We start from the raw sequence: 14332 nt of genomic DNA on the forward strand, positions 1-14332 counted from the left end.
TTGCCAATGATGAGAATCCCATGGTGCTCGCAGCAGAATGGCGTCCCGTCAGAGAGCAGTGAAGTTCGCACGGGTCAGGCCGCACTTTGGGCAACAGAGAAGCAACTTGTACAATGAGCAGGGCGCAGCCTCACCCAGCTTTCCGACAAACCTCATTGCACCCCTGCGTCACAAAGACACAACGCAGCAGACAGAAGCCACGTCCTAGGTGCGTTCTTACAGAAGACCGCAGGCTTCACAGGTGAAATGGATAACCTGTCCCCTCTCCCTAACAATTCTTCATGGTTTCTAAACCTCTCTATCATCCATCACAAGCACCCAGGACAACTGAGTAAGGGCAGAGTCTGAAAAAAACATATTATCTAAAAGGCTGCCTAGCTTTTAAAAGTCAACGCAATATACTTTTTAGGGAGCAAAGCCAAAGGGTAGAAAACTGTACCCAGCCTTTAAAGTTGTACCCTTTAGCCCATATCTAAATAAGTCCTTCTGAGACAAGAGCATTCTTTTTAAGGAATCTCCTACCATTTAGGAAACCAGCCTACTTAATCCACAGAACCTCCAGCAGTGGATCAAACCCACTGCTGCTCTTCATATCTCCCCACACACTGTCCACATTTCACACGTCCAAGTTAAAGAGAGTCTAAAATGCCTCTTTCTTTACAACGTTGTGGCAGAGAGTAATAAATCCAGAAATGCAGCCACAACACTACAGTCAGAGACGGCGGAAAACACAGCCATAGACATTCCATGTGGTCACTAAGGCAGGCAGCTGGTTTTGTTCAGAGCAGATTTGCGGGCACAGATAACTCTAGCAGATCAATGACAAAGCCTCTGAGCTCAGAAAGAAGTGCAAGCTGAAGTGCCCGATGATTATAGGTGCAAAAGTCTCAACAGCACACTAGCAAACTGAATTCAACAGCACATTCAAAGGATCATACAGCATGATCAAGAGAGACTTACGTGTAGGATGCTGGGTGGTTCAACACGTGTAAATCAATCCATGTGAGACACCACACTGATAAAATGAAAACAAAAATCATATGATCATCTCAACAGATACAGAAAAAGCATTTGACAAAATTCAGCATCTTTTTATGATAGAAACTCTCAACAAAGTGGGTATAGAAGAAACATACCTCAACATAACAAAGGCCATATATGACACACCCTTAGCTCATATCAAACTCAGTGGTGAAAAGCTGAAAGCTTCTCCTTTGCATCAGCAACAAAACAAGGTGCCCACTTTTGCCACTTTTACTCCACACAGTACTGAAAGTCCTAGCCAGAGTAATTTAGGCAAGAAAAATAAATAAAAGGTATTCAAGCCAGGAAGAAGTAAAATAGTCCCTGTTCGCAGGTCATGTGATCTTGGATACAGAAAACCTGAGAGGTTGTTAGAACTGATAAACTCAGTGAAGTTGTAGGATACAAAATCATTATACAAAACTCAAGTGTGGTGAGCCATTTAATACATTAAATACAATGTATTACAATACAATTAATGTATTACTGTAATAGACTTACAGTAATAAAGATTACTAGATTTAGATTGGGTCCTCTAAATCTGGGTCCCTCCTAGATTGAGTTGGGTCCTCTGAAAAATGTGGCTTGTTTACAACCTATAGAAAAATCACTGATTATTTGGTGAGAACAGATACCTTCTTGTGCACTGCAAATTTAACTCTCCAAAAAAGTTGTTGAGGCTTCGTAAAATATCTGCCTTACATTTTATAAATGCTGGAATCTCTCGAATTCTAATAAAACACAAATATTTCAGCAGCAGAAAATGCAATAAGGATCTTCCTGTGGTCACAAGGAAACTTCAGGCGACTCAGGAGGCTGAGGACAGATGTGACCAATTAGTTTCACTGTCACGGATACAGGTCTTGACCGGCTTTCCAGACCTCCAAGTGACTCTTACATTTTACTGTATTTAAAGCATTCAGGCAGAGCCTTTAATGTAACCACAGCCATACTTCCTTTATTTTGCCCTCATCCAAGCTCATGAAGGGAAGAATCCCTTGGAGAAAATTAAGAGCTATTAGTATTTCAGTTATGAATAAGGAAAAGTGGCCCTAAAACCAGAAGGCCAAGTGAAGGTGTCCCCCAAGTTGTCAACCTGTCCTTTATGTACCCTCAGAGCTGTGACGTCACCCTCACAGAGTGTCCAAGAGGCCGTGTTAGCTGACACCCAGAACAGCCCCAGTGGGCACTGACAGTTGATGGGTGTTACGTCCATTTCGCCGATGGGGAACACAAAATAGACAATATCCTATTATACTGTCTCTTCCTCTGGCCAGTGCATGGTGATAACAGAATGCACACTTTCTGCTTCTCCATCAGGGGCCATTTTTTCAGCCACCAGATTCCATTCAACTCTACTCTAAAGGTACTCAATACTCACAACTTGATGACTGATTTAACCCCAACCCCAAAGGAATCACACACAGTAATAACATGTGAGTATAAAACCACACCTCCAGAGCAAAGCATGTTGCAAAAACTAATCATAATCTTGTAGAGTAGCAAGCCCTTAAAAATAATTCTCAAACATCATTATATATGTTACAATTAAGTTTGGATTTGCCTTACCGGGTTTAATTGGGAGGGTCCCATGCCTCTATCACCTCTATGAATCCATGTCAGTGCTTGTCTTGCTTTGGAAGCTACCAAAAAAAAAAAAAAAATAGATAGCTTGCAAAATCAGATAAACAAGGAGCTAATCTGACCAGAAAGGTGAGAATGGCTCCAAGGCACCCTAGCTTCTCCCTCGCCCTACCTTCCATTATCATTGCCAGGTTCTATAACTCCCCTGAGTCTGCCACTCCACAAGCACTAATTTTAGACCAAACCTTTGAGTGTATGCATGAAAAACTGAGGCCCACAAAGTAAGCCACACACTCAAGTAAACGTACAAAGCAGAGCGAGAATACAATCTTATTCCTAACCCAAAATTGAATGTCACTGCCCGCATTTTGCCATTATTCTCCCCAGCTTCTCCTATCCCCTTCTTCTGTATCATAAAACAGAACAAAACAAACACACACAAAAGAATAAGAGCAGAATTTCAACAAGCTTGCTCCTGAATTTCTGCATGTCCTAGAGACAACACTACAAGCTTTTATTGTCGCTTTCACAGAGCCCAGAATGACTTCATGTGCGTACAGCTCAAAATCCCAGGCTGGTGAGTTCAGCTCTCCATCCGCCTGTTGCTCTCAGTCAAAGGGCCCATGAACAAGCTCAGTCACTGACACGTGTGGTGCCACAGTGTGAATTGACTGAAACCAGACATTATTCATCAAAAAAAATACCCACTGAGTACTTGAAAGGTGATATGCACGTGAAATAACCAAATTTCCATAACCACTTATTCCAAATAAAATTTAACCGTGATTCCCAACCTCTCTAGAAGTATAGCTCAAATTTGACTCCTTATGCAAATAAAAACTGGATATTCTACATCACCATGGTACTAGCTTAACTTTTTTATTTCCCCAGTAGAAAAAATATTGATAAAACTTTAAACTTTATTGTATAGTTTCACATACTAAAAATTATTATGTTACAATATTTTCAGTGTTTACAATAACGTGGCCCTTTGAGATGATAAAATGAGAATTAAATTCTACTAAAAATATATTCAATCAACATTTTACCTGTTCAATACAGTCCAAGTCTCAGGATTAAATATTCTCTATATAATCCTAAATCTTATTCAATAGAACTTAGAAGTGGTAGATTCAGATCTGAAATATTTGCTTCCATCATTTTTTTCTTTGTTAAAAACAATAGTTTCCCTATTATAATAAGAGTATGTGGTTTTAGAATGTTCGGGAAATAGAAGAAAGCATAAATCAGGAATATTTTTAATTTACTATAATAGTAACTTCTAGAGGTAAATACTGAAAGCATTTTTGGCACTACATTTTAAGCTTTTTTGTAACTTGCCTCCCCTCCTTTGGTATTAGTGAATATTTTACTATGTTGTTAGATATTCTCAGAAAATGTGATGATCAATGGCTGCCTCATAACCTTTGTAATTATAAACCACTTTATGTCATCAGTTCCTAATGTTGGATGTTTCAGGAACCTTCTTTGTCACAGAATCGTAACAGCCACTAGTACGAATAAGGCCACTCCCACATAACACCACCAACAAACCTGTGCTAATCGGGGACAGAGTCCCCGCCCCAGCATCCTCCCTCATCCCTAGCAGGTTTAGGTACACCGGGAGGTCTCATCACCCCAAGCCAAATGTTGATGGAGGCCAACCCTCTAGTCTAGTGGTCTGATATTCTATAGAGAAGGCCATAGTTTACATGGGGTTTTTTTTTGTTTGTTTTGGGGTCTTTTTTTTTCTTTTGGCATATTACAGCAGGTACTTGCAGAGCCTGCTTTCAAATTCTTTACTGTTGGACTACATGTGGTTCCTTGGAAACCCCAAACCTAAGGGTTTACGAAGGCCTTACCCATGTGTAACCATCTTGGTCACTATTGATTATTAACGTCTCCTGAGCAATATCTTCATGAAAGCCTTGAGCACATGAGCAACCCAACAGCACTAGATTCAATGACTGCCCTACTCTGGCCCAGCAGGCCCCTTTTCCTTTGTTCCCAAGACCATGCACACACTGATTAAAAGCAGGAATGCCTGCTCAGGTCCTGGGAAGGGAGGTGATGAATGGAATGTCTGAACAGCTTGGTCCCTGGCTCGGTGTCACTGAAATGCCACACTCCTCACTGAAGTCCGTTGATAAGCCAGACAGTGCTGAGCAACTTTTATCAGCAGACTTTGTACTGAGGGGCCCGAGTGGAAAGTTAGCACATAGGTTGTTCTGTCAGCACAGAGGCTTATGCAATTAGCAGATCTAAACAGACTTCAGATTGTAGAACCGAACAAAAATCTCGGTCATTAAGTACATAAAAGAAAAAGTTACAAGGACTCCAATAGAAATAAAATGATGTTTCAAGGGAACCAAAGAAATTAATCTTGCAGTCCATTGGCAATAAAGAAAATAGTGACTCGTCTATTGTTTTACATACTACATTAATTCGTGCCATTTGCGACGACTTACGCTCCAGGCCATTTGAACTAAAGAATACTGGGAGAGATCTGGAGAATCACCATGAGCCAAATAGGATTTTTTTTTTTTTTAAACATAAAAACAAAACAAAGCAAAGCAAAAAACCCTCTGGGATCTCTCTGGAGAGCTCACCCCTGGAGAACACCTAAGCAGTGCAGTGCCATATAAGCATGAAAATGCAATGCCCATAAGAATCCTCATTCATGAGATAAAGTTCAACGTTGTCCATAGAAATTTAAACCCTTGACATTTATCAAACACAATGTAAAGTAGAATAAAACATCATTTTCACACAATAAAATGGGTGCAAAATGAACTAGAGAAAATGGAATAGTTTGCTTTATGGATCATCAAAAGCCATAGTGTCTTCCAAATATTCACCAGAGTTCTAGGCTAATGGAAAACATGTGTGAAAAGTATGTGACAAATGGAGTTTGGTGCTCAGTAAAAGAGAAATGTAACAAATTTGCTTTGAGTCATTTGATTATGAGAAGAGAAGCTTTGGACTTATTCCCCAGGCCACTTTTTTTTTTTTTTTTAATATGAGAATCAAAGCTGACTAAATGTCATTCGTTTACTTATTCTTGTTCATCATGTGCTGGAAATGCCAATTATGGAAGGGAGTTCCTAGAAAATGAAACTCTAGGAGAAGTTCCTGAGAGAGCAGGAGAAAACCACAAAACCGTGCAAATGAAGACAATATCGCTTGAAAAACTACAAATGTAATCGCCAATATGTAAATGTAATCGTGGGGACCTCTAAAAAGTTACATTAGAATTACTTTCTGCACTCGCAGGAAAAATGGTGACTTGAATACATGTAGGTGCCTCTCCCACTGAACATAAAATAGAGAGAAAAGTGGCATCAGTGATAGAAAGTAGAGAAGCATATCGAGACAATGCCAGAAATATTAAGGAAGTATCTTACCAGATGTCAGGTAAACAGAACACAATTGAAGAAGACATGGAGGCTGTGGGAGGAAGAGTAATGGTCCCCCCAACGATGTCCATGTCCTACTCCCCGGAACCTGTGAATATGTTACACTGCGTGGACAAGGGGCATTGAATTTTCAGGTGGAATTAAGGTAGTAATCAGCTGATCTTTAATTAGTGAGATTATCCAGGGTCCATCCAAGTGGCAGAGGGAGGCAGAAGGGGAGGTGAGAGTAGTGAAGGATGAGAAGGCCTTGAAGGTGAAGGAAGGGGCCCACGAGCCAAGGAACTCAGGAGGCTGGTACAGCTGGAAAAGGCTAGGGAACCAGCGCTGCCCAGAGCCCACAGGAAGGAATGCAGTCCTGCTAATGCCCGATTTTAGCCCCGTGAGATGCATGTCAGACTTCCTGCCCAGGGGAACTGTAAGATAACACGTCTGTGTTGTTTCATCCACCAAGTTTGTGGTCATTTGTTTGGGGCAGCAACAGAAAACTAATACAGAGGCCCTTTAAGAAAGTTGTATAGAAATGGATGGAGGAGAGCCTGAAAACAGGAGAAGAGATCCTTCCAAAAGCCCCTAATTTGGAGAACAAAGGTATGATAATCAGAAGGATCTTGGGAAAGGGGAACCACTAGGAAAGTCCCTCTGCCTCTGGAATCAGCAGCACGCAAAGCAAGTTGACAAAAGGCCCAAGGGCTTATAAAATGAATACATCAAAGGAAGTCAAGAGTGCCGTACAGTCTCCAAGATGTGGGGGTGGGCATTTGTACTGAATACGGATGGTCCCATCATAAACAGGGAGACTAGGAGCAACACACCACACAGCTGGCGTGCAATGACCCCACAGAAAGACAGGAAACTGCTCTTCCAAAACAGAAGAATAAGTTCCCCTACTGGGACTGCCCAAGAGCTGCAGCTCACTGCCTAAACCCCTTCTTGGGCAGCCAACTACTGAACAAGTGATGTAAATATATACCCACCAGACACTGGACATATGGAAGGAGATAAGAAGAGAGTGCAAGGCAGAGCTCCCATGCTGTTTATGGGCGTGGCTAGCCCGTTCTTTATTCAGGGATAGAGAGAAAGGGATTCCCCTACATAAAAGGGGAAGATGCAGAGAATGAGAAAAATATGGATAAAGGCATTCCAGAAAAAGGGAAATATTGGTCAGAAAGATATCCTCTGTTTTCAAAATGCAGAATGTGAAATAAAATATGAGAAGAAGAAACAACAGAGTAAAATGGGAAATAAACTGTTAAATGCCAGTAGACAAAATATTCCTCCAAGGCAACAAAATCTGTTGGAGACATTAATATGTTCCTTAGAAGACAATAAATAAAACAAAAAGACCAAATGAATGATACCAAGGACGGAATATGGAGATCCAACATAAGAATGACCATCATTTTTCAAAGAAGAGTCTAACACAGGCAGAGGAGAAGTAATTAAGATGTAATCATGAGACAAATCCCTGAACTGCAAAAGGTGTCACTGTGCAAAAAAACTGATTCGCCATAGAAGAGGTAATGCCACTGAAGAAAGATGAACTTTTATGTACTCCAGAGGAAAAAAAAATTAAATTCCAAGGACAAAAAGAGGACACAACCAGAATCCAGGGAGTTAATCTCAGACTCCTTTTAGTCAGCCTTCAGAACCAAATGACAACAGAGCACCGTCTGCTCCATAGGGATTTTTAGGACGAAATTTGGGTCTCAGGATTTTATAATCAGCCAGTTTGTATGATTCGCATACAAAGGCATGGAAAGTTACATACAACGAGAAAAGTCTTATTCACAGAAGTTCTCTGACCTCATGCATTCCTCCTCTAGCCTGTTCCAGTCATATTGGCTTCCCTGATGTTCTTAGAAATAGCAATCTCTATCCCCCCGCTTATGGAACACGTACCGTTTCAGCTGGTGCGAGGGAATGCTGATAACATGCTGGCAGGCTTCGGGCCCTCGGAATTGTGCGGAAACAAATGTCTGCTGTTGAGGCCACCCAGTCTGTGTTGTTATTACACTTTCACTTTATTTGTCTAATATATACTTTATTATGCAGGCCTAGCAACTTAATACAAAAGGCAACCTGTGGGAGTACCACCGAGCCCCAGGGCACAGCTGGTGAGGGCAGAAACTGATCCCCTGTTGCACAGAGCCAAAGCGCCCTGCGCTGTAGCGTTCTCCCAGAAATGCCCCTGCGGACATCTATCCTAAGAGAAGCCCAGGGATATACGGAAAACGTATGCACAAGGGAGTCCGCAGTAGCACGAAATGCACACTTTCTACAGCAAACGAGTACAACACTTTTTATACATACTACAGGACATGACCCTTGAATAACACAGGTTTGAACTGCGTGGTCCACCGAGACACAATTATTTTCCAATAAATACTGTAAAAGTATTTTCTCTTCCTATGGTCTCTTAACATTTTCTTTTTTCTAGCTTACTTTACTGTAAGAATACTGGATATTATACATATAACATTAAACATGTGCTAATCAACTGTTACTGTTATTGTAAGGCTTCTGGTCAACAGCAGGTTATTAGTAGTTAAGAGTGTGGAGAGTCAGAAGTTTTACCTGGGTTTCTGACGGTGCGTGCACCTAAGGCCCGTGCTGTTCAAGGCTCAACAGTGCATACGTGTATAACTGATACGTGTAATGTACATCTATTACACATATTTATATAAATGTTGAACTGCCATGTTGCATCCCTGAAACTAACATAATGTCCTATGTCAACCATACTTTCACACACACAAAAGAAAACGTTTGAAGGAACAAGATGAAGCTGTCGTAAGCCAATCATAAAATACGAGCTGATTACAGTAGTCTTCTGTCTGGTGGATTTAATGGGGAATACACACCTCACGTACACTCCTCTAATGAAGATAATTAAGGACAATAGTGTGTGCATCTCACGGCAAACTTGAAACAATCTGTATAATACATGAAACGAGACCTGGCACGCCCTGTTCCAAGGGGCCATCAAGGTACAGAACGTTTTTTGTTTCCCTGGTGACATGGTAAGTAGTTTGAGGTCAGAGACTTTTTACACTTCGGTTCTTCCACATCCTCCTTGGTGCCTTACACTATAGACCAGCGGTCCCCAACCTTTTGTGCACCAGGGATCAGTTTCATGGAGGACAATTTTTCCACAGATGGGCAAGGGGGCCAAGGCAAGAGTTGGAGAGCTCAGAAGAGCTTCCTTTGAGCTTCACTGGCTCTCTCACCTCCTGCTGGGGATGGGGAGGGGCGGAGACAGGAGGCGGAGCTCAGGCTGGTGCCCCAGTTCCTAACAGACTACCACTACAGGCCTGAAGCCTGCAGGTGGTGGGGGGGGGCCCATGCTGTAGATGACATAGGTGAAGAATCCCATTCCTCTAAATGTACCCCAGACCCCAGATTATATCACCTTTCTCCCATTTAAAGCTATTACTCCAGCAATTCCCCTTCTCTCCAAAATCCTCAACCCTTTGCTCTCTCTCTCCAAATTGTTCCCATCAGCATACTATCATGAACATTATATCTTGAAACTTTAAGATATCTTGGCACACAACCCAACTTTCTCTTGCCCCTTTTTTTTCACTTTTCACTAGTAACTACCTTATGTTGTTGCTTTAAAACTCCTTAAAAATCATCTCCACTGCCTCTCCACTGCATTTGCAGTTCCTCTCCTTACAATCTCCTCCAAGAGCCATCTAGCAGGTGCTATCTCCTACCACCCCGCCAAAAGGCCTTCCCTGGAACACCTGTGAACTACAGAGTTCCAAGTCCAGCAGTGAATTCCCAGTCCCGATCTCACTGAGTGATTGGCCAGCAGCGTGTGACAAAGCTCTCCTCCTTTTTCCTTGGCTCCAGAACAACACACTCTCTGACTTTTCCTTCGGCCTCACTGCATCTCCTTGCTCAGTCTCCCTTCTGGTTCCTTCTCCTTTCATTGATGTCTTAATAGTGCATTGATCCACGACACAATATCTGTTCTTTATTTACACTTACTCTGGTGATTTAATACAATCTCATGGTTTTAAACACATGGTGGAAGCCCTAAACCTAGTATCTCCAGCAAGGATCTCTCTTTTCAACTCCAGACTCATACACAAAACTGCCTACTTCATATCTTCACTTGGATCTTGAACAGACATATCAAAGTCACCGTGAACTCAACCCCTGACCTTTCCCCTCAAACACACTCCCTCCGTAGCTTTCTTCATCTATGCTGAGGGCAATCCCATCTTTACAGTTATTCAATCCAAAACACTTGGCACCAAGAAAGAAATTTCCATTTTAATGTGAAGCCAAATTGTAAAATCTCACATTTACTTAAAGATTCTTAATAGCTTCAAGCTCCTGTCCATAGATTGTGAAGTCTCTGAATGAGACTTTGACTACAGTTAAGACTTTGACAGTCTCCTCCTGAGATGATGACTACAAAACTCTCCTGCTTCATCTCCTGTGACTTCTGTCCTTACTCTACATGCCCAGACTTAACAAAGTGGGGCACTTCCCTACCCTTCTACTCTGAGGTCTCCTGTTTCCATCCTTAGAGTCACGTAGCTGCTTTGAGTGCCTTTCTCTCCCCCGAGCCCCTCATCTGACAGCTGAACTATTTTTCCATCAAGATGCATACACATCACTGTCTCTGTGCAGAGATCTCCCTTTGGGCCCCCAAAGCACTGGTACAGAGACAGCCAGCGGCCATCAAAGATGCTCCACTTCCTTGGGGTGACTACACTGATTTTCTTAGAAGTAGCTGGCAATTTTCCAGCCACCTTGCTCAAGGTGGAGCCATGTAACTGATTCTAGCCAATGGAATGTAGACTTAAGTGACATGCATCATTTCCAGGAAAAAATCTGAGTATCAGGGGTGGTATCCTTCATGAATTCTTCCCTTCACCCTACCGGCTGGTGACCTCAGGATGACCTTAAAAGTATGAAGTGGCAGAGGCAGCCCCCATTTGAGTCATTGCTTAGAGGAAATACAGCCGGGAGAGCTGTCCATTTAGGGCCATCCACATTGGCTTTTACACAAGCAAGAAATATTTTTTTTTGTATTAAGCCACTGAAATACGGAGTTATTTTTGACAGTAGTTACCCAATCCTAAAACATGAATTCTGTCCTATACTCCACTTGATACCTTTATATTTTTTTTAATGATGTTTATTTCTATACATGTTTGCCTCCTTATTTGTGGGTTATTCGTATCCTGAGTCCCAAGTCCAGCATAGAGTAGGCACTTAATTAGAGTTGTTGAATTTAATTCAACAAAAATTACGAAAGGGTGCTGGTAGAGCCAGAGCTGGCACGCAACTCCGCAGGGCTGGTTCTTCCCTCCCTGGGTCTGTGGTGCCCAACAGCTGCCTTCCTTTCATTGATACAACTGTCCTAACCGCACTCTCAGGACCCCTGGCCTGCAACCCTCTCCCCCACAGCAAAATAACCACGTGGGTTGTTTCCCGCCTCTACCCTGAGTGTGACACTGGAGTAATCTACATTTGTCTGGACACCATGTTTTACCTGCTATGTCAGCAAGCCCAACTAGGAAAGTTTTACTCATTCTGTGGTGAATTCCCAGCAAAATGAGTCCCTAGTACTCCTGCATGCAGAATTTTATTAATGCCACAAGTAGAGAACTTACCTATAGCTCCTCATGTGTCCATTTCCCCTGGCAGAGTCTGTGCCTATTACAGGAAGAGCCTCTGGTACCTTTGCATCCTTAGCAGCTGCTCTATGCTTTGCTCAGGACAGGTTCCATGAACATGTTTTTTAGTTGAACAGCATGGAGCAAGTTAAGGAGTAGAATTTAAATACATGATTTTTTTATTGCACTTTCATAAAGAGGCCTTTCTATAGCAAATACCCATAACCCCTTTTAATCAGCTTGAATAGCCAATTAAAGTATAATTTATTATTTATTCATATACATAATTGTATTCTCCCAGAAAAGAGCTAGAGATCATTCTTGATCAGTAAGGGACCCTTTGGTTTCCTAGAATAGTAAGTGTTTGTACGTGTGTGTGTGTGTGTGTGTCTGTCAGTATTATTGAAGAGATGGTGCTGTTTGTAGCTTTATCACTAAAGGGAGCAGAGCTACAGACTGAGTTTTTCCCAAGGCTTTAGTTTCAATTGACTTAGCAGCCTCTTTCAAAAGCAGTGATTATCCTCTTTGAAAATTACCTACTGAATTAAAAAGAGAATAACAGAAAAGTAGAAAAAGTATCTTCGGTGCAGTAATGGTTTAATACACTTTATTCCCATTGTGTGCTTGGCAAATCTGTAGACATAGGTTTTGGAAGTTATTAATAATAGAATTGCTTCTCTTATTTTCAACCTCTGTGGAAACTACATGATAATCTTTGAATCAATAGGTGTTTTCAAAGCCGCCCATCTTGAACGGTATTTACTCACTGGAAATACTTACTTAGCTTAGGAATCTTTACTGTATTGCTCCAAAATTCTTTGCGTTCTAGAAAGGCTGAGAGGTCTCAGGAACTGTTCCCATCACAAGATACAAGCTAATTGCTCACCTAAGGTAACCATGTTGCCTTTTTATTATTAAAAATTACATTATCAAAGAAGTGAATCTGGCATCTTCCTCAGTACCTCTCCCTTCCACCATGCTTTCAAAGCTCCTAGTTGCTGTGCATTTGTATGGCCAAATTAAGAACGTGTCTGACTTAGCTATCAGAAACGGGAACTGCCTTTAACTTTAGTCTGCATAACACCCTGGTTTCTTAATGCCATTCCTTAAAACAGTGCTGCCTTCTTTCTTTATTCCTGGATCTCCATGTTTGAAATGGAGCGCCTGTGCACTCAGAGTCCACGTTTAGGATTGCGAAAAGAAAAAAAAGCACTGCATGTGTTTGCCAAGTTGTCCTCACGTGGTTCCATTGGACCTCCATCTGCGAACCAGACTCATGAGGAGTCCAGCCCATACTCCCAGGGGCGACCTGGCTTGACTTCAGGCTGTCAGAATGATTGGGAGATTGCCAGCTGGTTATAAATAAAAATTTGTTGAAAAATAATGTTCGTTGAATTTATGGTGTCCCGAGGTCAGAGTTATGAGAAAGCTTTCTGTTTAGGAACAGAATGAAATCCCAAGATTCATAGAGACAAAGTGCCCCCACAAAGAGACGTATTGCCTTTGCGGACATTTAAGACAACACATAAGAAACAAGAGATATTGTGTAAGTGTGGCATGGAATTCCACACACAGTCAAAAGGCAGCTGAGTCAAAAGCAGGGGACAGACACCTTGGTCCTGGCTCCGGGCCTCAGGTTCTGATGGACAAGTGTGAGGAGCAGCCAGGCCCTGCCTCAGTTGCTGCCTCTGCATTTGACACTCCTGGATCCTTGTAGGGGTGTCCAGCCTTTTGGCATCTCTGCACCTCACTGGAAGAAGAAGAGTGGTCTTGGGCCACATGTTAAACACGTGTGACATGTAATCACACAAAAAAATCTCATAATGTTTTAAGTAAATTTATGATTTTGTGTTCACGGGCCGCAGGTTGGACACCCCTGCTTGGTGCACTGACCCTCAAATGCACAACCTATTTCATTGGCTGGGGCCATGTAAACAATGCATATTCCTGGGGCCAACCATAAGTCTAGTGGATCAGAATCTTTGGAAATGGAGCCTCAGAATCTTCATTTTTATAAATGCTCCAGGTGATTCCTACTCACCACAAAGACTGAGAACTACCCCTTTGGCACCAATACTAATGTTAGGCAGGAATTAAGATTTAGGGGACAAAGCCTAAAATTCTTTGGGCTCAGCACCGTCACCCTTATAGATATTCTCACCCTGACTTAGTGCCCCAAGGCCGATGAGTAGCTGTTGCCTTTTCATTGAGATACAATCTCCATCTTGTGTCCTAGCTGGGATTATAATTGGGATTTTGTCATATTCCTTCAGATTCTTTACACGGGTCCCCTTCAGAAGGTCAGTTCTGTGGCTCCCTGGCTGAAAGTCTGTTCCTGAACGTCCTGTGGCTGGTAATGACTGGCCCACCTGTCCTGCCTGAAAGTGAGAATCCCTTCCCTGCATTTTCTGTTTGGATCTGCCACTCACCTTTTGGAATCATCGGTGCCTGGTGTCTCTGCCACTCCCCCATCAAGACTTCTGCCTAATGCCTATCACGGAGGATTCAGAAACCACACATCTTTTCACCTGGCTTTGAGCCCCCAGGAACTCCATACCTCTAGCGCATGGCTGAGTTTTTTCTCTCTCCTCATCCAAATGCAATTACCTGTACCATGTCCAGCCATGTCTCAAAATGCAGTAAGACGCTTTCTAGGGGAAATTTCAGGTACAA

At 42.2% G+C, this 14332-nt stretch overlaps 1 long non-coding RNA gene across 2 annotated transcripts in view; it reads right to left on the reverse strand.

Moving 5' to 3' along the window:
- Window positions 1–2591: 2591 nt before the first annotated feature.
- LOC112312674 (uncharacterized) overlaps window positions 2592–14332 on the reverse strand; it is a 251719-nt gene continuing 239978 nt past the window's right edge. For both annotated transcript variants that reach the window (XR_006656660.2, XR_008425222.1), the window contains one exon: window positions 2592–2666. This is a non-coding gene — a long non-coding RNA (uncharacterized lncRNA). The remainder of the gene's footprint in view (window positions 2667–14332) is intronic.

Source organism: Desmodus rotundus, chromosome 9, assembly GCF_022682495.2.
Source record: "Desmodus rotundus isolate HL8 chromosome 9, HLdesRot8A.1, whole genome shotgun sequence".
NCBI lineage: Eukaryota > Metazoa > Chordata > Mammalia > Chiroptera > Phyllostomidae > Desmodus > Desmodus rotundus.